At 40.9% G+C, this 25,540-nt stretch overlaps 1 pseudogene; it reads left to right on the top strand.

Moving 5' to 3' along the window:
* The first annotated feature begins 3,035 nt into the window (after positions 1-3,035).
* On the top strand, positions 3,036-5,348 carry LOC137764974 (protein Smaug homolog 2-like; annotated as a pseudogene).
* The last annotated feature ends 20,192 nt before the right edge of the window (positions 5,349-25,540 follow it).

The following is a 25,540-nucleotide window of genomic DNA, read 5'->3' as shown; positions in this document are numbered from 1 at the left end:
ACCAGGACAGTAAGACCCATCCTACTAATTCAATTGAACCATTTACCAAATGTTTGTTTCCCTATCAAAATTGAAAGTTATTTTTTTTTACTTCTAACTACACTTTTCCCGCAGTGTTCAGGAGGAAAAGAGAATTCTCTAGTGAAATTGCCTCAGAGTATAACTACTCATGACATATAGCACTGCTTGCTTTAAGTCTACTGCTAAAAGCAAATGTACAATATTTGAGTGACAATTTGGTATAACTGATAAAATGTATAGCCTCTAAAATGTCTCCCCATTAACATACCTCTGTGCTTGTTCACTATGTCTGATTAGTTTACTCCCAGTGTGGATAACTAGGGAAATATATATACATGAACACACAAAAAGGAAGTCTAACACCAAGAGACATGATGGACCGAGGGCAGGCAGCAACCACCCTGTCACTGAGAGACAAATAGTTTGATCATCAATGCTTTCTATTGAAAGATTTGCAATTAAAAAGGGGAAATGATAAGAGAAATTTTCACATATTGAGGTATGCAGAAGTCATTCTGGCTCTACATGACTTAATTTATATTAATCAAAAGAGTCTGTTTGTGGCCTATTCAACATGCATTGTACATCTGCTTTAAGTATTAAGAAAAATGCATTTAAAAATCAAAATAGAGTAACTGTGGTTCAGGCATCCAAAATAGAGCAGGATGGCCGTTGTAGATGTGATTTTAGACACATTCCTGTATTACTGAAAACTTGAATTTTCTGAACTGTATCAGACTCAAGTACACCACCAACTATTGTTCTCAAAACAATATCTGTTAGCAGCTGCCAACTGCAACCTTATGGCCTCAAGGTAACTATAGAATCAGAAGTGACATCCAAACATTGGTCCATCATACTGGAAGCAGAAAGCCAGAGGCTCATCTGGGAGACTTATGGCCCCTGAAAGCTATGGGATGTTATGTGTGGCAACTGTAACCTTCATCATTGCCAGCTGACTACTTCAGTTCCTTGAGTTAGTCAAAAGCAGCTATACCAAGTAGTTCAGCTAGTTGGTATGGGGAATATCTTCCAAAAACAATGCATATTACCTATGCGGATCTGTTGTGCCCTATTAGACAAGAAAACTGAGCCCCAAACCTGGATGCCAGTGTTAATGCTAAGTTGCACCCCAAAAAGCAATATTAGGTTGTGCCCTTAATACTCAGTGGGACTCAGAGACCACTCTAACCTGGCCCAAAGTAAAGATGCCAGTACAGAACAACATATGGTATATGAGAAAGGGAAAATTTGCTGGAAGTCACCAGCAATGAGTAGGTAATTTTGCCTGATTTACATGAAAACAACAACACTTTCCAAATGAATAACATGGGAATCTGGTACAATTATAGCACAGTTGGAAAACTAGAGTTAGTAGAAAAAATATAAAATCTGAGACAACACAGATACTGATGATTACATATGCCAGGAATTAGAATTCAAGCCCCCAAGTTCAGTTATAGAGGTAGAAGACAGCTAGCCAAAAGATAAGCTAGAGGAAGACTCTGAGCTAGTTCAACAGGCACTTCAACAAAGTGCAAAAGAGCTGTGAGTTCAAATAGTTTTATATAAGGGAGGAAAAAAGATAATACAGTTAACTAAAGATGACACAAACACTTGTTCAGGTGTCATAGGTTGGATTTCTTGCCACTTCCATGACCAGGACCTTTTGATTATGTAAAAGGCTTGTACATTCCCCTTTCTTTTTTTTTTTTAAATAAATTTATTTATTTATTTATTTATTTTTGGCTGTGTTGGGTCTTCGTTTCTGTGCGAGGGCTTTCTCTAGTTGCGGCGAGTGGGGGCCACTCTTCATAGCGGTGTGCAGGCCTCTCACTATCGTGGCCTCTCTTATTGCGGAGCACAGGCTCCAGACGCGCAGGCTCAGTAGTTGTGGCTCACGGGCCCAGTTGCTCCGCAGCATGTGGGATCTTCCCAGACCAGGGCTCGAACCTGTGTCCCCTGCATTGGCAGGTGGATTCTCAACCACTGCATCACCAGGGAAGCCCCATCCCCTTTCTATATTAATCTTTTTATTTTTCCTATTGAGTTGTGATTACAAAAAGAAACAATGGCAAGCCAGGGAAAAGAAAGAGAAAGACTGCTTATTTTGCAGGATTCAAGAGTGCCGTTTGGGAAAAGAAAATTCTTTGAAAACAAAGTCTGTGATTTTCCTCTAATCCTCACCATTTTTAACGTCACCCTTGTTCAGCAGGAAGTAGCTAAAGCAGTTGTCACCCTCAGGATTAAGAAGTATCAAAGAAAAGGGAGGATTGAAGCCATATTCCAGGTGCTGTGCCCCCATCTTTTGAAGTAAAAAGTTTTTGCTTTAGTCTCTCAGGCCTTCCCTGAGTCTCAAAAGGTTGGCTCTAGAGTTAACAATTAGAAGAATGTGAACATGAAATAACAAAGGATAGCAGTTGGGCCAGGATAACTGGGAACAATTTAAATAATAGATCAGCTGTAGTATAGCAGAGTCACAAAATCTTTAGTTCCTCCATGAAGGGCATATATAACACCGTCTGATGCACATTCCTAAGTTGCTCTTAAGAAACAAGACTCCCGGGCAGTGGTGGCAGTGGTGGTCCGTGTGGGAGGAGGGAAGGGAGTTCGTGGGCCAGAAAGGGGGTGACGGCAGTGGCGGCTGCCTGAGGAGGCCAGGGCAGCAGCAACAGCGGAGGCTGAGGTGGACCCTTCTCACTGCAGTGTTCCAGACAGCCACTACCAATCGATTGGAGTTAGCCTGTGAGGAATTGACAGCCAGGCCAGTTCACTCTGTTCAACTGTCCCACTGAGGATCTGTTGAGGAGTCTGGAGAGGAGTGGCTAGACCAAGACCTCTCTCAATGTGAGCAGGTGTCCTCCTCCCTTCACCACCCATTGCCACCATGCCAGGGAACGTCCTCAAGCCCTGGCCCTCAGGGGAGAGGTTACAGGAACCTGGAGCTGAGACCATGTGACAGCACTGGCCCTCGTCACCACTGTCCCCCCCACCTTGGCCCCAGGCCTGGCACCATGATGTTCCGAGACCATGTGGGCATCCTCGCTGGCTGGTTCAAGGAATGGAATGAGTGTGAACAGACAGTGGCCCTGCTGTCACTTCTGAAACTGGTCACCCACATCCAGGCCCGCTTCCTGCAGCTCTCCCTGGAACACTCACTGGCAGACTACAATGACATTCACCTGCTGGAGTCAGAGGGCAACAGTGCTGCCATTGTCAGCCAGTGGCAGCAGGAGTCCAAAGAGAGGGTGGTGTCCCTCCTGCTGTCCCACCTACCCCTGCTTCAGCTGGGTAACACAGAGGCCAAATAGGAGTACATGAGGATGCTGCAGAAATGGCTGGCCTACTCGATTGAGAGCAATGCCTTCATCAAGAAGAGCCACCAGGTGCTCTCCTATGCCCTCATCCACCCGGCCACCACGCTGGAGGACCACAGTACGCTGGCCCTCTGGCTGAGCCACTTGGAAGACCAGCTAGCTAGTGGCTTCCGCACCCAGCCTGAGCCCACCTACCACTCAAGCCAGGGCTCAAATGAGTGGGGCAGCCCTGCAGAGCTGGGCCCTGGGGAGGCAGGACCAGCCTGGCTGGACAAGCCACCCAAGGAAAATGGACAAATGCCCTTCCACCCACCCAGCTCAGTGCTGCCAGCCATCAACAGTATTGGGAGCAACACAAATGCAGGTCTCCCCTGCCAAATCCACCCCAGCCCACTGAAGCACTCCATGTTGCTCATCCCCACAAAGCCCCAGGCCCCTGGTGAATGGCCGAGTCCAGAGGAACTTAGGGCCTGGGCTGCTTTCACCATGCCCGACCACGCACCCCTCTCGCCCCAGAGCAGCGTGGCCTCCTCTGGCAGTGAGCAGATGGAGGAGCAGGGCTCCAGCCAGAACACTTTCCAGGAGGACGGCAGTGGCATGAAAGATGTGCCCTCATGGCGTAAGAGCCTCTGCTTCCACAAGTACACGGCCCTCTTCTCACAGATGAGCTATGAGGAGATGATGACACTGACTGAGCAGCACTTGGAGTCTCAGAATGTGACCAAAGGTGCCCGCCACAAGATAGCCCTGAGCATCCAGAGGCTATGAGAGAGGCAGAGTGTCCTCAAATCCCTGGAGAAGGATGTGCTGGAAGGGAATCTGCCAAATGCTCTGCAGGAGATACAGCAGATCATCATCACCCCCATGAGGGCCTACAGTGTCCTCCAGGCCACTGTGGCTGCTGCCACCACCACCACCTCTACTGCCAAGGACAGGGGCCAGGGGGGAGCCACCGCTGCCAGGTGCAGAGCCTCCCCTGGCTCACCCTGGCACAGATAAGGGTAGTGAGGCCAAGGACCCTCCAGCTGCAGAGGGCTACCCCCTCCACCAGCTCCAGCTCCCACTGGTGACAGTGAGCCAACCCCGGCTCCCGGCGCTGACTGAGACATCCCCAGTCAGTTTCCACGGGTGACGGGCAAAGTGTGCACACAGCTGCTAGTGTCCTGACCAGATGAGGAAAGAATCACCAGTTACCTCCAGTTCATCGAAAACTGCCTTACTCATGAGGCTTTCACGGAGACACAGAAGAAACGGCTGCTGTCCTGGAAACAGCAAATGCTGAAGCTCCTCCACACCTTCCTACACAAAGCCACACTAGAGATGCAGAACCACCGGCAGCAGAAAGGCTGGGCATTCGGCTCCAACTCACTCCCCATAGCTGGCTCTGTAGGGATGGGGGTGGCCCGGCGGACCCAGCGGCAGTTCCCAATGCCTCCCCGGGCCTTTCTGCCTGGCAGAATGGGCCTTCTGAGCCCCTCGGGTATTGGGGGCATCTCCCCTTGACATGCCCTCACCAGCCCCAGCCTTGGGGGACAGGGTCGACAGAACCTGTGGTTCGCCAACCCTGGTGGCAACGACAGCATGCCCAGCCAGAGCTGCAGCTCTGTGCGGCGCACCCACTCGCTCCCGGTCCACTTGTCCCCCCGAGCCATTCTCATGTTCCCTCCAGACTGCCCAGTCCCTGGGCCTGACCTGGAGATCAATCCCACTCTGGAGTCTCTGTGTCTGAACATGACAGAACACGCCTTGGGTGGTGAGCATTTCCTCTTTCCCTGACCCACCTCCCACCTACACAGCAGTGTCTCCACCTCTGAACTGAGCAAGCCAGAGTCATCCTGAGGGGTCCACAGGGGAGGCCGGACTCCAGGGAGGGCCTGACTGGGATGACAGGCTACCTGAGCACCTTTTCTTGGGCCTCCCACCAGCTCCTGAGCTTCCTGCCTTCCTCCCTTTCTTACCACAGATGGGACAGACAAAACCTCCACCATCTGACGGGACCCACAGCCCAGCGCACTCATAGTCTCCCCAGGCAGCAGACAGGGGCCAACCCCCAATGGGCTTCTCTGCGACAGTGAGAGGGTGGGCTGGCTCAGCTATACATTCTAATATTTTTCTACTATTTCACCCTTTTAACTTTTGTTTAACATTGGCACACGCCTTGCTCATGCCCAGGCCTGTCGAGGGATCTCTGCTGAGGCCCAGGGAGGTAGGGGGGAGCCAGGATAAAGGGGGCAGAGATTGGCCAGCCTGCCTGCTCCCTCCTTCCCTCCTTCATCCCCCACCTGGCCCCATCCCACCCCTGCCTCCTCCAGACTGCCGGCCACCTGCCCCTCCCAAGGAAACAGTCTCCCCCAGAGACTCACTGACCCACTATCTTGTGGGGCCTGCTCAGAACAATCTGACATTTGGGGAGAGATGAGTGAGGTAGATAATCTGCTCTCCTGAACGTTATTTGAGAAGAGTTGAGGAGATAAAGGCGGGTGAGGAGAGGAGCGTGTCTGTCTGCCCGAGCGTGCTCTCTCTCTCTCTGTCTCTCTGTCTCTCTCTCCCTCCCCACCCCCCCTCACCTCCTTGCTGCCTTCTTCTCCTTCCCCATTCCCATCATTCCCCGAGGACAGGAGACACTCTCCTCTCACTCACCTCCTTTTGCCGTTTATCAGAGGTTCTCTGCAATTAATTTCTTAGGCCTATTTATGATACATATTTACATAGTTCTTAACTGTTTTTCCTCTCTGATAATTCCCTCTCATTTTTAGAATCCCCAGGCCTCTTTCTGGGCCAAGAAAGTGGTAGGGGGAGCCTGAATTTTATGAGGGGAGAGGGCAGAGCCCCCTCCTCCAGATCTCCCTAGCCCTTCCCAGACTTCCCCCCAGCCCTGGCTCCCCAGATGCAGAGGTTGAAGGCTGGGAGCCAGGGCAGCCAGTGAGGTCAGGAAGTCTGTTAGCTTAATGTCTTCTTCCTCCACTGACACAAACCCTTCTCCACTCCCAGGTCTGGTTGCTGAAAGACTTGAGGGTAAGAAATAAAGGAAAGGGGATGGTTTTTGGTTTCTTTCCCCACCCTTATCCCCTTTTCTTTCACCATTACTCTACCCCCACTCTTTATTCTGTCATGACCTCACTTAAGTGTAACACTATATCATAAGCAAGAGATTCGTCCCAGCCCCAGAGTCATACAGACCCTCTGATCCCTGTTCCTACTGAGGGGTTGTGCTGAGGCCAAGGTGGAGGGAAGGGATTTGGGGGTTTAGGCTTTGGGGAAGCCAGGTTCTCTATTTCAAACCCCTGTCCCCCTCAACACTCCCCCCCACACACTGGGACATTCTCAAGCTTTTCACACCGAAAAGGAAAAAATGTTATTTATAGATACATTTTATGAATAACTTTTGTTATGAATATGGCTGGTAACCATTGTGTATGTTATTAAAGATACAAAATGTTGGGGGAAAAAAAAAGGAAAAGAAACAAGACTCCTACCAGATGGAAACTGCTGACCACAAGCATGTAGGTAGACCCCAGACCTGTTGGGATCAGAAGGCTGATGATGTTGACTCCTGAAACATCAACCTGTTACCTCACCATGCACTAATTGGAGAATTGTGAATGAGCTGATCATGCACTATGAGACCCACTTTCCCTTTTTTCCGTTTTTGCCTTTAAAAACCTTAAGCCCTGGCCAGCCAGTAAGATGAATCTGAGACAAACTTAAGTCTCCCATCTTCTCAGTTGGCATGCTCTTGATCAGTAAATATTTTTCTGTTCTAATTGCTGACGTTTTGGTTTATTTGGTCTCACTGTGCATTGAACACATGAACTTGGGTTCAGAAACACTAATTACAATAATCCTTTTGAATAAAGTCTCTCCTCACCTAAACGTGGGTGTGTTTTTTGTTTGACAATAGAAATCTTATATGCTATGTACAAAATGCCCTCCATTTTGAAGGGTCCAGCTAATGAGGCAGCAGTTATATTTTCCATAATCTAAAATCGAGAATTTTTTTTCTTGGTGACAGTCAGACACAAATAAGTAAAAGAGAACAGTTGTGCTGTAAATAACAAACCTGGAAATCTTCACCTCTTACTCTGACTCTGTTGGTAACCACTGTTCTGGCAATGCCCTTTAGCCTTAAGAGGCCCATTTCCTCCATTGTTAGGGTTATGTGACTTGGTGAGCTCCAAGGCCTCCTACAATCTCTGCTTGGAGATTGCTAGTGGGAATGGATGAGGAGAAACAGAACCGATTTCAGGAGACTGGAGACCCTCAGGATGAGGGCAAGAGATTGTCTGTGAACTGCTGACTGACTTCAGGCTGGTGTTGATGCCTCATGTAGGGGGCAGAGAATGAGGGGTGCATGCCCGCCTGGGAAGAAGATGGCTGACCATGGTCTGGCACCAGCCTCTGTTCTGTGCTGAGCTCTGCTGCACTCAGGAGGAGGACTCCAGCTTGATCAGGCAGGATCTGAAATAATCTATTGATTCCACTCATCATGATTAAATATTTGGTAAGCACTTGTTTCTCCATATGTCCTCTCCATGAGCTGTGGATCTAGAAAGCAAGTACTATTATGACTTAACTTTGCATCTCCTGCACATGGTGAAATGCCCAGTCCATAGCTAGCACTGAATGTTTTTGTTGACTCAATTGATGAATAGATTAAATTACCTTCTACTTCTCCTTCCTCTCTCCTAGGGAAAAGGCAGCAAGGTGGCAGCTTGGCTGTCATGTGGACTTATGAGAAGACAAGACCACCTGGATTGGTGGGCTCAGGGCCATTTGGAAGCTCTTCATCTTCCTACACAGTGGTGAAGGTCAGGAAGACTCCTGGGTAGTCTGCATTGGGAGATTAGGCATGGGGGCTGGAATATGGGGAAGACACCTGAAGCTTCTTATCCTTTTTCCTGTCCCCTGAGGCCCAGGAACACTCTCAGCTGGCCCTGCTGGAAATGGGCATGGGTCATGTCCAAGCACAGCGCTGGGCACAGAGTTCAGTAAATTCCACTCTTAATGACATTTTGTGCTGAAAGAACTGAAAGAAATGTGTAGCACAACAAACTGGGTGGTGTGAATCACATTAATAAAAGCAGACATAAATAGAAATGCTATCTATGAACAAAATGGTTCTCAAAATAGCAATTCATCGTCTCATTACTCAGCCCCAAAAGATGAGAATATAATTAAACATATACCTTAAATATTAACATGCTAAGAAAAACTACCTGAAATGCAAATCTCTCTTATACCTTCACTCTCCTGAATCATAACCTCTGCAGGCAGTGATTTCTGGGCACTCACCAACTGTCTGGGAGAGATGGCTCCCTTAGTTGAGCTCTTCATCACTGCTGGATTGATACAAGAAAATTCAGGTTTTATGCATGAGGAAGTCTCCAATTGAAAGATGTGAGATTCACATACTTAGAAATCATTAATGTTATTATTAGTAAGTATAATGATCACTGTGCAGTCGTATCATCACTGCTTCTCTGAGGAACAATGTAAACCTCGAGATAATATGTTTGCTCTGCTCATCTCCCACATAGGTAGGATGAATGTGTATTAGGGGATCGCACTTCAGAGTGTCAGAGTTGAATGAATCATAAGAGAATTTTCTTTTAGTCTTTTACATAAATGACAGCACAGACTAGCAAGTTTCTTTAAGGAATTACCTTTCTATATCCATTGCTGGGACTTCTTACCTTTCATCATTTATGGAAAAGGCATTTAAAACTGAAGGGAACACAAGTGGTTTAAATTGACAGGGAAAGCTGAAAGGTGCTCCACGTACCGGAAAACCCCAGGGACCTCGTTCTACTCCAGTTCTGTCATGGATTCAACCACAGACATTCCATTTAGTCACTGCATTTCAGTGTTCAACCCATAGAACAGCACCTTTGAATAAGATGCTTCTTAACTTTTCTTCCAGATCCTAAATATTATAGTTACAGTGTTTAAGCTTGGCAACTTCTTATTTTAAAATAAATATTTGTATAGACACATATGCAAATATGTCATAAATCATAAGTACATAGCCTGATGAATTTTCACAAAAACCTCACTACCCAGAAGCCCAATCTCTTCCATGCCCTCTGGAAGCCACTGACTTCTAACACCATAGAGAGTTTTATTTGCTTTTGAACTTTTCTTAAGTGGAAACACATCATGTGATTTTTGTGAGTCTGCCTGTCTTATTTTCCCCAATATTATACTATGTGACCCAACCATGATGTTGCAAGTAGCAGAATTTGCTCATTTTGTTCCTCCGAGTATCATTATGTGACTGTGCCACAGTTCGTGTACCCATTCTACTGCTGATGGACATTTGGACTGAAAAGTAATTTCCTAATAATAATCATTATTAATAACTATGCTAGGAAAATTCTTGTACATAGTTCCTGGTTTTGTTTTTGGTGTACATAAATACATATTTCTGACTGATATACAGCTAGGGATGAACTTTCTTAGTCCTAATGTTCAACATTAGTAGATAATTTTCCAAAGTGATTATGTTCCTTTACACTCCCACCAGCAGAATATTAGATTCCACTTGCTCCCCGTCCTTATCAGTACATGGTATTTTTAGGGTTTTTTTTTATTAGACATTCTGGTGAGTGTGTATTGGTGCTTCTCTGTGCTTTTAATTTGCATTTTTCTGACGATGTTGAGCACATCCTCCGTTTGTTCTTTCTCCTATTATGTTGTCTGCGTTTTTGTAGAAGTTGCTTATGTATTCTGGATCTGAGTCCTCTGTTGGATACATGGAGAGACCATCTGGTCCTCTCTGTGACTGCTTTGTTACTTTTTTAAATGACATATTTGAATGTAGCACATGTTCCTAATTTAAGGCAGTCCAATTTATGAATCTTGTCCCTATAGCTAGTGCCTTTTGTGCCTTAAACAAGTAATGTTTGCCAACCCCCAAAGCATATTTTCCCATAATATTTTCTAGAAATTTTGTTGTATTTTTCATATTTAGCTCGTTTAAGATAGATCTTCTATGATGGTATGAGTAGGAGTAAGAGACATGTTTTTCTGCCTGAGTATTCAGTTGACAAAGCACTTTTTATTGAAAAACTGTCTTTTCTCTGTTTGTGGTCTATTCTGTGCCATTTATATACTTTGCTATCTTTGAACTAACACTCTCTGTTGTAATCACTGTAGATTTAAAATGAGTGTAGATGTGATGAAGTATGTCTTCCGACTTTGTTCTTTCTCAAGATTGTCTTGACTATTTGCTTTCTCCATTTTCATATAAATTTTATACATTGTTCATCAGTTTCCCTCAAAAATACATGCTGTGATTTTATTTGGAATTGTATTGAATCTACAAATAAATTTGGGAAGAATCAAAATCATGATCAAATTTTCCTTTTCTAATTAAATATTGCTGATATAAAAAGAAGTAACTGATTTATGAATATTGTCCTTCTACCCAGCAACCTTTCAATAAAGTCAACTCATAATTCCAATGAAGTATCTGAATGAACTATTGTATTTTCTATATAATAACTATGCCATTAACAACAAAAAAAAACCCAGCACTTTACATTTCTTTCTTTCCAATCCTTATTTTTATTCCATTTCTTGCATTGTTGCACTGGTCAGGAACAGGCATCCCTATTTCGTTCCAGATTCAGAGAGAAAGCTTGCAATATTTCATGGTTAAAATATAGTACTGGCTGTGAATTTTTGTATCTTTGTCAGATAAGGAAATTCCCTTTGGCAATGATTTTACAGCTGGTGGAAACTTGCTACCTGTTTTCTTATGGGGACACATGGGCCATTATTTTTTTTATCCCAATCAGACTTCTTTGTAAATGTCCTGATGGGATTTACTAACTGGAAGATGACCAGGGGCTTTCAGGTGCTGTTAGGTAACAGGTTCTTCTAGCATAAGAATGCTTTCAGCAGGCTAGACCTGGCCTGTCCTTGGCAGACCCTGAGCTACAGTTCAATTTTATCTTCCTAGCTCCAAGAGACCCTGAAAACTTTGCTTGGCTTCTTGGCTCTCTCAGCAGCTCCCTCTGCTCTGTGCCAGGTATTTTGTGTGTTTCATTAGAATCTATAAATGAATTGGGAAAAAATGTGCCAGGAAATCCTGGGTCTACTTCTATATTCCTCCCTCTTCTCTTTAAATTTGGGCCCCCTGAATTCTTGCTGCCTAATTGGTTCTCAGTAAAAAATATTTTGCCCAACTTTTACATTATTTTGCAGGGGACAGTTCATCAGAAACAATTGAATCAGGCAATTGCCATAAGCAAAAGTAAATTATTCTGGAAATGCAAATTTATCATATATGATACACAACTTTAAAATAATAATTTTAATACTTATAATATACCATGCAATTTTAATATTTTAATCATATAATTTATAATACTTAATTTTTTACTATTTAACTCTTTTATTGAAGTATAGTTGCTTTACAATGTTGTGTTAGTTTCGGGTGTACAGCACACTGATTCAGTTATACATACATATATATATTTTCTAAATGTTTATTTACTTATTTTATATCTAGGTTGATTTTATTTGAAATAAATCTAATCATAGAAGTTTAATCATATTATCATGCATAAAATAATACGTACCAAGAAACATAAAGAAAGGGAAAACACAGGGTAACCATTCATAACTAGAACTTGAATTATCAGAATACTTTTTGAAAATGGGGGTAATTTTATTAAGCTTTTGTGAAAGTCAATTTTAAAAAAGAAACATTTACATCTATTTTATTTTATTTTTAAATTTTTATTGGTATATAGTTGCTTTACAATGTTGTATTAGTTTCTACTGTACAGCAAAGTAAATCAGCTATATGTAAACATATATCCCCTCTTTTCTGGATTTCCTTCCCATTTAGGTCACCACAGAGCTCTGATTAGACTTCCTTGTGCTACACAGTAAGCTCTCATTAGTTCTCTATTTTATACATATTATCAATAGTGTTTATATGTCAATTCCAATCTCCTAATTTATCTGACACCCCCTTCTGCTTGGTATCCATAGGCTTGTTCTCTACATCTGTGTCTCTATTTCTGCTTTATAAATAAGATTGTCTATACCAATCTTTTTTCAAATTCCACATATATGTGCTAATAATGATATTTGTGTTTCTTTTTCTGACTTACTTCACTCTGTATGCCCATCTCTATATCCATCTACATCTCTACAAATGACCCAATTTCATTCCTTTTTTTGGCTGAGTAATATTCCATTGTATATATGTACCATATCTTCTTTATCCATTCCTCTGTTGATGGACATTTAGGTTGTTTCCATGTCCTGGCTGTTGTAAATAGTGCTAAAACGAACATTGGGGTGCATGTGTCTTTTTGAATTATGGTTTTCTCTCTGTATAGTGGGATTGCTGTGTCACATGGTAGTTCTTAGTTTTTTAAGGCTGGTTCAATATACATTCCCATCAACAGTGCAAGAGGGTTCCCTTTTCTCTACACCCTCTCTAGCATTTATTGTTTGTAGATTTTGTGATGAAGGCCATTCTGACTGGTGTAAGGTGATATTTCATTGTAGTTTTGATTTGCATTTCTCTAATAATTAGTGATGTTGAGCATATTTTCATGGGTTTGTTGGCCATCTGTATGTCTTCTTTGGAGAAATGTCTATTTAGGTTTTCTGACCATTTTTTTGATTGATTTGTTTGATATTGAGCCACATGAGCTCTTTGTAAATTTTGGAGACAAATCCCTTTTTGGTAGCAATTTTTTGCAAGTATTGTCTCCCATTCTGAGGGTTGTCTTTTTATCTTGTTTATGGTTTCCTTTGCTGAGCAAAAGCTTTGAAGTTTAATTAAGTCCCCTTTGTTTATTTTTGTTTTTATTCTCATTACCGTAGGAGGGGAGCCATAAACGATCTTGCTGCAATTTATGTCAGAGAGTGTTCTGCTTGTTTTCCTCTAAGAGTTTTATAGTGCCTAGCCTTACATTTAGGTCTTTAATCCATTTTGTGTTTATTTTTGTGTATGGTGTTAGGGAGTGTTCTAATTTCATTCTTTTACATGTAGCTGTCCAGTTTTTCCAGCACCACTTATTGAAGAGGCTGTCTTTGCTCCATTGTATATTCTGACCTCCTTTGTCATAGATTAGGTGACCATATGTGCGTGGGTTTATCCATGGGCTTTCTATCCTGTTCCATTTATCTATATTTCTGTTTTTGTGCCAGTACCATACTGTCTTGGTTACTGGAGCTTAGTAGTATAGTCTGAAGTCAGGGAACCTGATTCCTCCATCTGTTCTTTTTTCCTCAAGATTGCTTTTGCTATTCGAGGTCTTTTGTGTTTCCATACAAATTGTAAAATTTTTTGTTCTATTTCTGTGAAAAACACAGTTGGTAGTTTGAGAGCGATTGCATGGAATCTGTAGATTGCTCTGGGTGGTATAGTCATTTTCACAGTGTTGATTCTTCCAATCCAAGAACATGGTATATCTCTCAATCTGTTTGTGTTGTCTTTGATTTCTTTCATCAGTGTCTTATAGTTTTCTGCATACAGGTCTTTTGCCTCCTTAGGTAGATTTATTCCTAGGTATTTTATTCTTTTTGTTGCATTGGTAAATGGGAATGTTTCCTTAATTTCTCTTTCAGATTTTTCATCATTAGTGTATAGGAATGCAAGATATTCCTTTGTATCCTGCTACTTTACCAAATCCATTGATTAGCTCTAGTAGTTTTCTGGTAACATCTTTAGGATTCTTTATGTATAGTATCATGTTATCTGTAAACAGTGACAGTTTTCCTTCTTCTTTGCCAATTTGGATTCCTTTTATTTCTTTTTCTTCTCTGATTTCTGTGGCTAGGACTTCCAAAACTATGTTGAATAATAGTGGTAAGAGTGGGCACCCTTGTCTTATTCCTGATTTTAGAGGAAATTCTTTCAGTTTCTCACCATTGAGAATAATGTTTGTCGTATATGGTCTTTATTATGTGGAGGTAGGTCCCCTCTATGCCCACTTTCTGGAGAGTTTTTTTAAAATCATAAATCCATGTTGAATTTTGTTGAAAGATTCTGCATCTATTCAGATGGTTTTTATTCTTCAATTTGTTAATATGGTGTATCATATTGATTGATTTTCATATGATGAAGAATCCTTGCATCCCTGGGATAAATCCCACTTGATCATGGTGTATGATCCTTTTAATATGTAGTTGGATTCGGGTTGCTAGTATTTTGTTGAGGATTTTTGCATCTATGTTCATCAGTGATATTGGCCTGTAATTTTCTTTTTTTGTGGTATCTTTGTCTAGTGTTGGTATCAAGGTTACGGTGGCCTCATAGAATGAGTTTGGGAGTGTTCTTCCCTCTGCAATTTTTTGGAAAACTTTGAGAAGGGTAAGAGTTAGTTCTTCTCTAAATGTTTGATAGAATTTGCCTGTGAAGTCTTCTGGTCTGGGACTTTTGTTTGTTTGAAGATTTTTAATCACAGTTTCAATTTCAGTGCTTGTGATTGGTCTGTTCATATTTTCTATTTCTTCCTGGTTCAGTCTTGGAAGTTTGTACATTTCTAAGAATTTGTCCATTTCTTCCATGTTGTAGATTCTATTGGCATATAGTTGCTTGTAGTAGTCTCTTATGGTCCTTTGTATTTCTGAGGTGTCAGTTGTAACTTCTTCTTTTTCACTTTTAATTTTATTGATTTGAGTCCTCTCCCTTTTTTTCTTAATGCGTCTGGCTAAAGTTTTATCAATTTTGTTTATCTTCTCAAAGAACCACGTTTTTGTTTTATTGACTTTGCTTTTGTTTTTTTCATTTCTATTTCATTTATTTCTGCTCTAATCTTTATGATTTCTTTCCTTCTACTAACTTTGGGTTTTGTTTGTTCTTCTTTCTCTAGTTCCTTTAGGTGTAAGCTTAGGTTTTTTATTTGAGATTTTTCTTGTTTCTTGAGGTAGGATTGTATGGCTATAAACCTCCTTCTTAGAACAGTTTTGCTGCATCCCATAGGTTTTGGGTCTTCATTGTCATTTGTTTCTAGGTATTATTTGATTTCCTCTTTGATTTCTTCAGTGATCTCTTGGTTACTTAGTAGCATGTTATTTAGCCTTCAAGTGTTTCTGTTTTTACAGGTTTTTTCCTGTAATTGATTTCTAATCTCATAGCGTTGTGCTCTGAAAAGATGCTTCATACGATTTCAATTTTCTTCAATTTACTGAGGCTTTATTTGTGACCTAAGATGCAATCTACCCTGGAGAATGTTCTGTGTGCACTTGAGAAGAAATTGTATTCTACTGCTTTCAGATGGAATGTCCTGTAAATATCAATTAAGTCTATCTGGTCTAATGTGTCATTTAAGGCTTGTGTTTCCTTATTAATTTTTTTTCTGGATGATCTACCCATTGGTGTAAGCGGAGTGTTAAAATCCCCCACTATTATTGTGTTACTGTCAATTTCCCATTATATGGCTGTTAACCTTTTCCTTTTATATTGAAGGGCTCCTATGCTGGGTACATAAATTTTACAATTGTTATATCTTCTTCTTGGAGTGATCCCTTGATCATTATGTAGTGTCCTTCTTTGTCTCTTATAATAGTCTTCATTTTAAGGTCTATTTTGTCTGATATGAGTATTGCTCCTCCAGCATTCTTTTGATTTCCATTCACATGGAATATCTTTTTCCATCCCCTCACTTTCAGTCTGTACTTGTCTCTAGGTCTGAAGTGGGTCTCTTGTAGACAACATATATACAGGTCTTGTTTTGGTATCCTTCAGCCAGTCTGTGTCTTTTGGTTGGAGCATTTAATCCATTTACATTTAAGGTAATTATTGATATGTATGTTCCTATTACCATTTTCTTAATTGTTTTGGGTTTGTTTTTGTAGGTCTTTTTCTTCTCTTGTGTTTCCTGCCTAGAGAAGTTCTTTCAGCATTTGTTGCAAAACTGATCTGGTGGTGCTGAATTCTCTTAGCTTTTGCTTGTCTGTAAAGCTTTTGATTTCTCCATCAAATCTGAATGAGAGCCTTGCTGCATAGAGTAATCTTGGTTGTAGGTTTTTCTCTTTCATCACTTTAAATATATCCTGCCACTCCCTTCTGGCCTGCAGATTTTCTGCTGAAAATCAGCAGATAACCTTATGGGGATTCCTTTGTATGTTATTCATTGCTTTTCCCTTGCTGCTTTTAATATTTTTTCTTTGAATTTAATTTTGTTTTAGTTTGATTAATATGTGTCTTGCTGTGTTTCTCCTATGGTTTATCCTTTATGGGACTATCTGTGCTTCCTAGACTTGATTGACTATTTCCTTTCCCATGTTAGGGACATTTTTTACTATAATCTCTTCAAATATTTTCTCAGACCCTTTCTCTCTTCTTCTTCTAGGACCTCTATAATTCGAATGTTGGTGCATTATAGTTGTCCCAGGGGTCCCTGAGTCTGTCCTCAATTCTTTTCATTCTTCTTTCTTTATTCTGCTCTGTGTCAGTTATTTCTACTATTCTATCTTCCAGGTCACTTATCCATTCTTCTGCCTCATTTGTTCTGCTATTGATTCCTTCTAGAGTATTTTTAATTTCAATTATTGTGTTGTTCATCACTGTTTGTTTGTTCTTTAGTTCTTCTAGGAACTTGTTAAATGTTTCTTGTATTTTCTCCATTCTGTTTCCCAGATTGGGTCATCTTTACTATTATTACTCTGAATTCTTTTTCAGGTAGGCTCCCTATTTCCTCTGCATTTTTTTGGTCTGGTTAGATTTTACCTTGCTCCTTCATCTGCTGCATATTTCTCTGTCTTATTTTGTCTAACTTACTGTGTTTGAGATCTCCTTTCTGAAAGCTTCAGGGTCATAGTTCCTCTTGCTTCTGGTGTTTGCCCACAGTGGGTAAGTTTGGTCCAGTGGCTTATGCAGGGTTCTTGGTGGGAGGGACTCGTACCTATGTTCTGTTGGGTGGAGCTGGATCTCTTCCTTCTGATGGGCAGGCCATGTCAGGTGGTATGTTTTGGTGTGTCTGTGGGCTTTTAGTATGATTTTAGACAGCCTGTCTGCTGATGGGTGGGTTTGTGCTCCTGTCTTGCTTGGTGTTTGGCATGGGGCGTTCAGCGCTGGAGTCTGCAGGCAGTTGGGTGGAGCCAGGTCTTGGAGCGTAGATGGAGACCTCCGGGAGAGCTTTTGCTTATTAATATTCCCTGGGGCCAAGAATTCTCTGGCATTCCACCATCCTGGACTCGGTGGTCCCACCCCAGAGGCTCAGGCCTGACCCAGAGCCTGAAATCAAAGACCCCACAAGCCACATGGCTTGGCAAACAAGGGGAAAAAAAAGAAAAGAAAAAAGAAAAATTAGAGTGTGATGAAAACAAACAGACATACAAAAGCCAAGTAAATATCAAAGACAAAAACAAGCAAACAACAACAGCAACAATTAAGAACAAACAAACAAACGAATGGACAAACAAAACCCCAGACAAATGGTAAAAGCAAAACCAAACAAAAACAAAACAAAGAGAAAAAAACCCAAACACACTCACATACAAAATAAGAAACAAAAACAAAAACAGAGAAAACAAAAAACAATTGAACTACCGGACAAACCAAAGAACTCCAAAACGAAATCAAACAACTAAAAACAAACCTAACAAAAATAAAAAACCAAAGTAGAATGCAAACTGAAGGAAAAAGCAAAGAAAATAAAACAAACACACAAAAATGATTTTTTAAAAAGATAATAACATACAGAACAAAGGAAAAAAGATAAAAAGAAAAAAAATACAGGAAAGAAAAAGACAAGGAAAAACCACAAAAACAAAAAAGTAATGTAGAAATAGAAATATAAAAAAATTAAAAATCTATAAGAAATTTTTAAAACTAAATAAAAATTAAAATAAAAACAAATAATATAAAAACAACACAGAACAAAACATAAAAAATTGTAATAATTATATTTTCTGGAGTGTCAGCTGTCAGTGTCTTTGCCCCCACTGTGAGTCACAGCCAACCTCTGGCTCCCCAGGAGCCCCTCCAAAACCTCTAGGTTGGTCTCTGGTCCCTCTGTGGGCACTGTGGTGACACCTCAGACTCTGACCTGGCCCAACTCCCATGTGTACTAGTCCCCAAAGTCCACAGCTGCTAGAGCTAGACCAGTTTCAGTTTGGGGAACATATTTTTGTCCATTCAGATCTTCCACAGATGCAGGGTTTACCAAGCTGATTGCAAGGATTTAATCTGTGGTTTGTGAAGCTATGCAGTAAGATTTTTGTTCCTCTTCCTTAGTCACCCTACCCCTGGGGCTCAGCTGTGGTTTTAGCCCCACCTCTGTCTGTGGGTCACCCACTGGAGTCTGCTCCCAAGGCTGCCGTGGAGGACTTGGGTCTGCCCTGGTGAGGACAGGACATGAGACTGCCGGGGTCACAGAGGCCCTCATGGCAACAAGTGTGTGGGAAAACTGGCAGCCAAGGGCATGTGAGATCCAGCCCTAGTGGGAGCCTTTCCTAGAGCCTGGAAGCTGGCATAAGAAGGTCAGCCCTGGTGGGGGCTTTTCCTAGCACCTGGCTGGGCAGGGGCCAGCACGTGGGGAGAGAGAGGCTTTGATCGTGGTTCCACTCCCTGCATGTCACTCAGCAGTTACACCTTGCTTCTATGGCAGTCTGGGTTTCTTCCACAAGTATTCCCGTTTGCAGATTTCCTCCCTCCTGTCCCCTCAGGCTGTCTCCTTGCAGCCAACTGCAGTCCTTCCCCCAGGTTTGCTCTCCAGTCCCCACATTCCAGCTCTCAGCCCCAGTGTGCATCAGTGAACACACATTCCAATCTGAGGTGTGCAAGGCTGTGGAGTGGACCATCTGTGTCATTCTCAATCTGTCCTGTCTGCCACAGATTGGCCATTTCACCTTCCTCCAACAGCCTCAGATGGTCCCCTTCTGTCCCAACTGATTTCCCCATCAGTGAGGGGGCTTCTCCAGATGTGGGAACCTCTCTTCTGCTTCAGCTCCCCACCAGGGGCACAGATCTCATCCCACTTCCTCTCCTCTTCTTTTTCCCTTCTTTCTTTCATCCTACCCTGTTATGCAGGGATCTGTCTTGTCCTTTCTGGTGTCCAAGGTCTACTGCTAGTGTTCAGCTGGAATTCTGTGAGAATTGTTCCATCTGTAGTTGTATTCTTGATGCATTTGTGGAGAGATATGAACTCCACGTCCTCTTACCCTTCCACCAATTTGGTTTCCATCACTCACTTTTTTTCTCTTGAAAACCGTGCCTAACACTTGATCTAATGTGCCATCTTAAATCTGAATTTGTTCAGTTCATCAATAAAGGCAATAGAGCCCCTCATCATGAATGGAAACACCATCAGCATCATGGGTGCTCTCCTAGCAAATGCAGCAACCCACTCGGATTTGGGAAATTCCTGACACCTGTGATGCAGAGCAGTGGGCCCAAGATCTCTTATTTTTTATTATATGAGTTTCAGGTGTACAGCATTATGATTCAACATCTGAATACACTCCAAAATGATCACCAGCACAAGTCTAGTTACCATCCATCACCATAGAGTTGACCCCCTTCACCTATTTCACCCTCTCTCCAACTCCCTTCCCCTCTGTTGACCACTAATCTGCTCTCTATGAATTTGTTTTGGTTTTACTTTGTTCACTTGTTTTGTCTTTTTTATTTTTTTATTTTTTGTTTTATTTTATTATTTTTATTTTTGGCTACGTTGGATCTTCATTGCTGTGTGCAGGCTTTCCCTAGTTGCGGTGAGTGGGGGCTATTCTTTACTGTGGTGTGTGGGCTTCTCAGTAGGGTGGCTTACTCTTGTTGCAGAGCACAGGCTCTCGGCACGTGGGCTTTAGCAGTTGTGGCATGGGGGGCCTCAGTAGTTGTGGTGCACGGTCTTAATTGCTCTGTGGCATGTGGGATCTTCCCAGACCAGAGATTGAACCTGTGTCCCCTGCATTGGCAGGCAGATTCTTAACCACTGTACCACTAAGGAAGTCCCTGTTTTGTCTTTTTAGATTGCACATATGAGTGAAATCACATGGCATTTGTCTTTCTCCAACTGACTTATTTCACTTAGCACAATACCCACAAGGTCCATCAATGTTGTCACAAATGGCAGGATTTCATTCTCTTTTATAGCTAAGTAGTATTTTATTGTATATATAAACCACATCTTCTTAATTCACTCATCCATTTATGAACACTTAGATTGTTTCCATATATTAGCTATTGTAAATAATGAGCATAGGGGTGCATATATCTATTTGAATTAGTGTTTTTGTAGTTTTTTGCATATATACCCAGAAGTAGAATAAATGAGTCATATGGTAGTTCTATTTTTAATTTAAAAAAAATCTACATACTGTTTTTCATAGTGGCTGCACCAATTTACATTCCCACCAACAGTGTACAAAGGTTCCGTTTTCTCCACATCCTCTCCAGTATTTGTTATTTGTGGTTTTTGTCATGATAGCCATTCTGACAGTTGGGAGGTGATATCTCATTGTGGTTTTGGTTTGCATTTCCCTAATAATTAATGATGTTAAACATCTAACCATATGCCTGTGGGCCATCTGCATGTCTTTAGAAACTGTCTATTCACCTCCTCTGTCCATTATTAAATAAGATTGTTTGCTTTTTGTTGTTGAGTTCTATGAGTTCTTTATATATTTTATATATTAACCCCTTATTTAATATACGATTTGCAAATATCTTCTCGCATTCATTAGTTTGTCTTTTCACTTTGAGGATAATTTCCTTCTTTTGAAGAAGATATTCCATTTAGTTTTTAGTTTACTTTTATAGTCCCATTTGTCTAGTTTCATTTTTTTGCATGTAGCTGTCCAGTTTTCTCAAAACCATTTATTGAAGAGAGTAACATTTCTCCATTGTATGGATCTTTTGTGGCTCCATACAAATTTTAGAATTATTTGTTCTAGTTCTGTGAAATATGCCATTCAATTTTGTGGATGACTCTCATTATTAATTAATTAAAATCATTCAATAAATGTTTAGTGAACATCTGCTATGTGCCAGGCAGCTATCAGACACATCAGAACAAATATTCATGCCCTGGAAGGGCTTATCTTCTCCATCAGAGGCAGACACAAGCAACCAACATACTATGTTAGCTTATGGGGAACACTAGGGAGGGCCTGGGTTGCTCAAATGGGCAGAACAGTTTGAAATGGTAAATGATATAGTCTGGTCAGCATCACTGGAAGGATGATTTGAGCCAGCTTGACTGAGGGGAGAGCATTCTGGGCAGTAAGCAGCCAGTTCAAGGTCTTGACACTCAGGAGGGCTCAGGACTTGAGCAGAAGACAAGACATGGGTCAGAGGTGGATGCAAGTGCAGACCACTAGGGCCTGTGAATGTGGAGCTACTTCAGGTTTCTGTTGAAGGAATAATATAATCTTACTTATATTTTCAAAAGAAAAAGCTCCATCTAAAAGAAAATATAAAGAATTTTTAAGAATCCATGCTTCTGAATTTTACCACACCTTCTATATTTTGGAAGCCTAGATCAACCAAAAATGTTTTAGGCATTCTGATAATATTTTAACTAAATCAGATTGGTTCAAAAGAATGCAGTCATTAGAGAGCAATTAATCATTAGAGATGAACATTAATGGATTCTGGGGCCACAATGTTTCCTGTCACTGAGTGTTTTTCTCTGTTCATTTGTTGGTTCTGTTTTTGTTTTTTTCACACAGTTGTAAACACTCTTTGTCCCAATTTTTTATAATGGGCAGAAAAAGAAGGTTGTATATGGTCAATTTGAGAATATACATAAGTGGCAATCAAACTTATTTATTCCCATTTGACAAAACTAAAGCAATAAATGACAATTCCCTCATACTCTGTTTTTGTAAGCTATTATCTCCAAAAGTCATGAATGAACTTCTAGTTTACTGAAACATCTGAGAGAGGATTAGTTAGAAGAAGAGAAATTCCCGTTCAAGTACTGTGTGGCAGGAGAAGCCCACAGTGCAGATGTGTTGGCAGAGTCAAGTGTTGCCACTTTATAGATCAACCTCAGAAATGTCCACTGTGAACTGATGGATCTAAGGAGAGCCAGGCCTACATGCAATGAGCAGACAGGATAGATTCTCCTAGGGACTCACGTCCTGGGTCACACCCACCACATGTCTTCTCCTTCAGCCATTTCCTTGAATGCAGGAGACTCTAGTCTCTCTTCCACTGTCAGTTGTGAAATCCTGTAATGGGAGCTCCTGTCATCCCAGTTCCCTAGCTGGGTCTTCTGTCTTCCTGCCTTAGCTCTTTGAGGACTATGGGTGCAGTGATGGGCTGTACTCTGGTGCCCCTTTAGACTGGGGTCTTCCTGACAGAGGGGCTCTCTTACTTGTCCCTGTGTCAGTGTCCATCTGTGTCTGTATATTCTCACGACGGGTGTTGAAAGCCATTTACGTGTGAATACAAAGTTTTGTTCCTTATTCCCGAGTTTAGGATGAGGCAGAGCCTCATCTCTTGCCATTTTCGTGCACAATAGAATTAATTGTCCTTAATTTCAGGTTTATATAAGTTGTTTTCAAGCATATGTTTTGAAGGAAGCTCTTTTATTCAGAAATGGAAAGTGATTATTGTGTACAATGGATTGGCTTTTAAAATAAGACCAACTCCTGTCAGCAAGCCCATTTCTCACTAGCCTATCTTACTACACTTCAAGGACAATTCTTATGATATCCTGTCAGGCACCAAATTGTGAAAGTGATAATCAGCATTCTTGCCTCAAAGTTGAGCCAAAAGTTACTAAACCTCTTGGCAGTACTGGAATGAATTCCACATTTTTTTTTATTGGTGAAATAAACATATGAGAGAAAATGAGAACCCATACTAGGGGTCCTGGCATATCAAATTGTGTTAATACATGTACCATATTTAAATCGGCCATCAGCAATCTCCATAGCATTTTAAAGTATAAGAGTTTTATGAGACTATTTTTGAAGACATTGCATACAAAGCCATCACTGGTTTTTGAATTCTAAGGTAGACGTTACAATCAAATGCAAAATCAATTGAAAGTGCAATATGCACATACAAGATATTTAAAGCTATCTTACAGTCAGCATAATAATAGTCTTGTGACCTAGGGTTAAATTACAGGAGCTGGAGTGACTTTCTGTTTAAAAAGTAGATACACTTAGGGTCACTTTGGCTGGAAGTAATAGAACATTTAACTTCAATTGGTTTCAAAAATAAAGAAATTTATTAACTCATATTAGGGAAAATTCTGGGCTTTTGAATTAGTTGATCTATGGCTCAAAAATATCCTAAGATTCACTCTACTCTCCATTCCATGTGTCAGTTTTCTGCTGTGTGTGTTTTGGGCTTAGGTTGTTTTCATTGTTGCCCATCAGTTCAGTTCCCAAAGCCCCAAAGCCACCTGTTTTTTAAAACTCACTTTTATTGAATCGCAAAACACTAAATCATCACACTCTTAAGTTCATAGCTCAAAGAATTTTTACATTTGCAATTGTGGTAGGCAGAATAATGCCCCCCCCCCAGATGTCCAGTCCTAATGCCAATCACATAAGTCCCTAAAAGCAGAGACCTGAGAGATACATTCTTGGCTGTAGGAAGAGAGGGAGATGGAAGCATGAGAAGAGGTTGATGCTTCAGGGCTGGTTCTGAGATGGAGGAGCCTGAGTAAAAGGAATGAATTCTGCCAGCAATTCAAATGAACAACGAAAGAGATCCTCCCTTGGAGTCTCCACAAAGAAATACAGCTCTTTTCCAACACCTTGATTTTAGCCTTGTGAGACTGGTATGGGACTTCTGACCTATAGAACTGAAAGATAAAACTTATGTTTTTTTAAGCCATTAAGTGTATGATAACATGTTATGATGGCAAGAGAAAACTAACACATATTTTTGGAACCAGGGGGTGTTGCTGTAACAAATAACTAAAAATGTGGAAGTGGTTTCGAAATTGGAAAGTAGATAGAGACTGGAAGAATTTTGAGATGATGGGAAAATCTTCAATAGCTTTACACAGACTATTAGTAGAAAAAATGGATGTTAACAACATTGTCACTGAGGAGTCTGGAGGAAGCAAGGAGCACAGTAGAGAAAACAATATGCAGCTTAGAGAATATCACAATTTTTGTAGATCAAATGTTGATAGAAATATGGATATTATAGACACTGATAAAGAAGACCTAGAAGAAAATAAGGAATGTGTAATTGGATACTGGAGGAAAAGGAAATAATGGTAGAAAACTTAACATGTCTTGGGGTTGTGTTGAAAACAACCTTGTAAGTGATTTCCAAGCAAAGTGTTGAAAATCAATAAGGAAACACAAAAACTGAACCACCCTTTAGAACAAATGAACTTAACAGATATACATAGAACATTCCATCCCAAGGCAGCAGAATACACATTCTTCTCAAGTGCACATGGAATATTCTCCAGGATAGATCATATGTTAGGCCACAAACCAGATCTTAGCAAATTTAAGAAGATTGAAATCATACCAAATATCTTTTCTGACCATAATGGTATAAAACTAGAAATCAGCAAAAGAAAGGTGAGATGATGAACAAATATGTGGCAATTGAACAAAACACTTCTAAACAAACAATGGCTTAAAGAAGAAATCAAAAGAAATAAAAAATTCTCACGAAACAAATGAAAATGGAAATGCAACATATCAAATCTTGTGGGATGGAGCAAGTGCAGCTATGAGAGGAAGGTTAATAGCAATAACTGAATATATAAAGAAATTAGAAAGATCTCAAATAATCAGCCCAATTTTATTTCTCAAGGACCTGAAGATTAAGCACAAGTTTAGCAGAAGGAAAGAAATAGTAAAGATCAGAGCAGGAAGAGATAAAATAGAGACCAGAAAAATGAAAGGATAAGTGGAACTAAGATCTGGTTCTTCAAAAAGAAAAACAAAATTAATAACTCTTTAGCTAAGAAATGGATACATTTCTATAAACACACACCCTGCCAACACTGAATCAGGAAGAAAAAGAAAATCTGAACACAACAGTTATGAGTAAAGAGATTGAATCGGTTTTCAAAAAATTCCCAACACAGAAAACTCTAGAACGAAATGACTTCTCTGGAGAATTCTACAAAACTTTAAAGAAAAATTAATGTTATTACTCCACAAACTTTTCCAAAATATCAAAGAGAAGGGAAACTGCCAAACTAATTCTACAAAGCCAGAATTAGCTGGATACCAAAACAAGGTAGGGTTACCACAAGAAAAGAACACTATAGACCAATATCCCTGATGAA

Source organism: Eschrichtius robustus, chromosome 5 (assembly GCF_028021215.1).
Source record: "Eschrichtius robustus isolate mEscRob2 chromosome 5, mEscRob2.pri, whole genome shotgun sequence".
Lineage (NCBI taxonomy): Eukaryota > Metazoa > Chordata > Mammalia > Artiodactyla > Eschrichtiidae > Eschrichtius > Eschrichtius robustus.
This window is presented reverse-complemented; position numbering and strand designations above follow the sequence as displayed.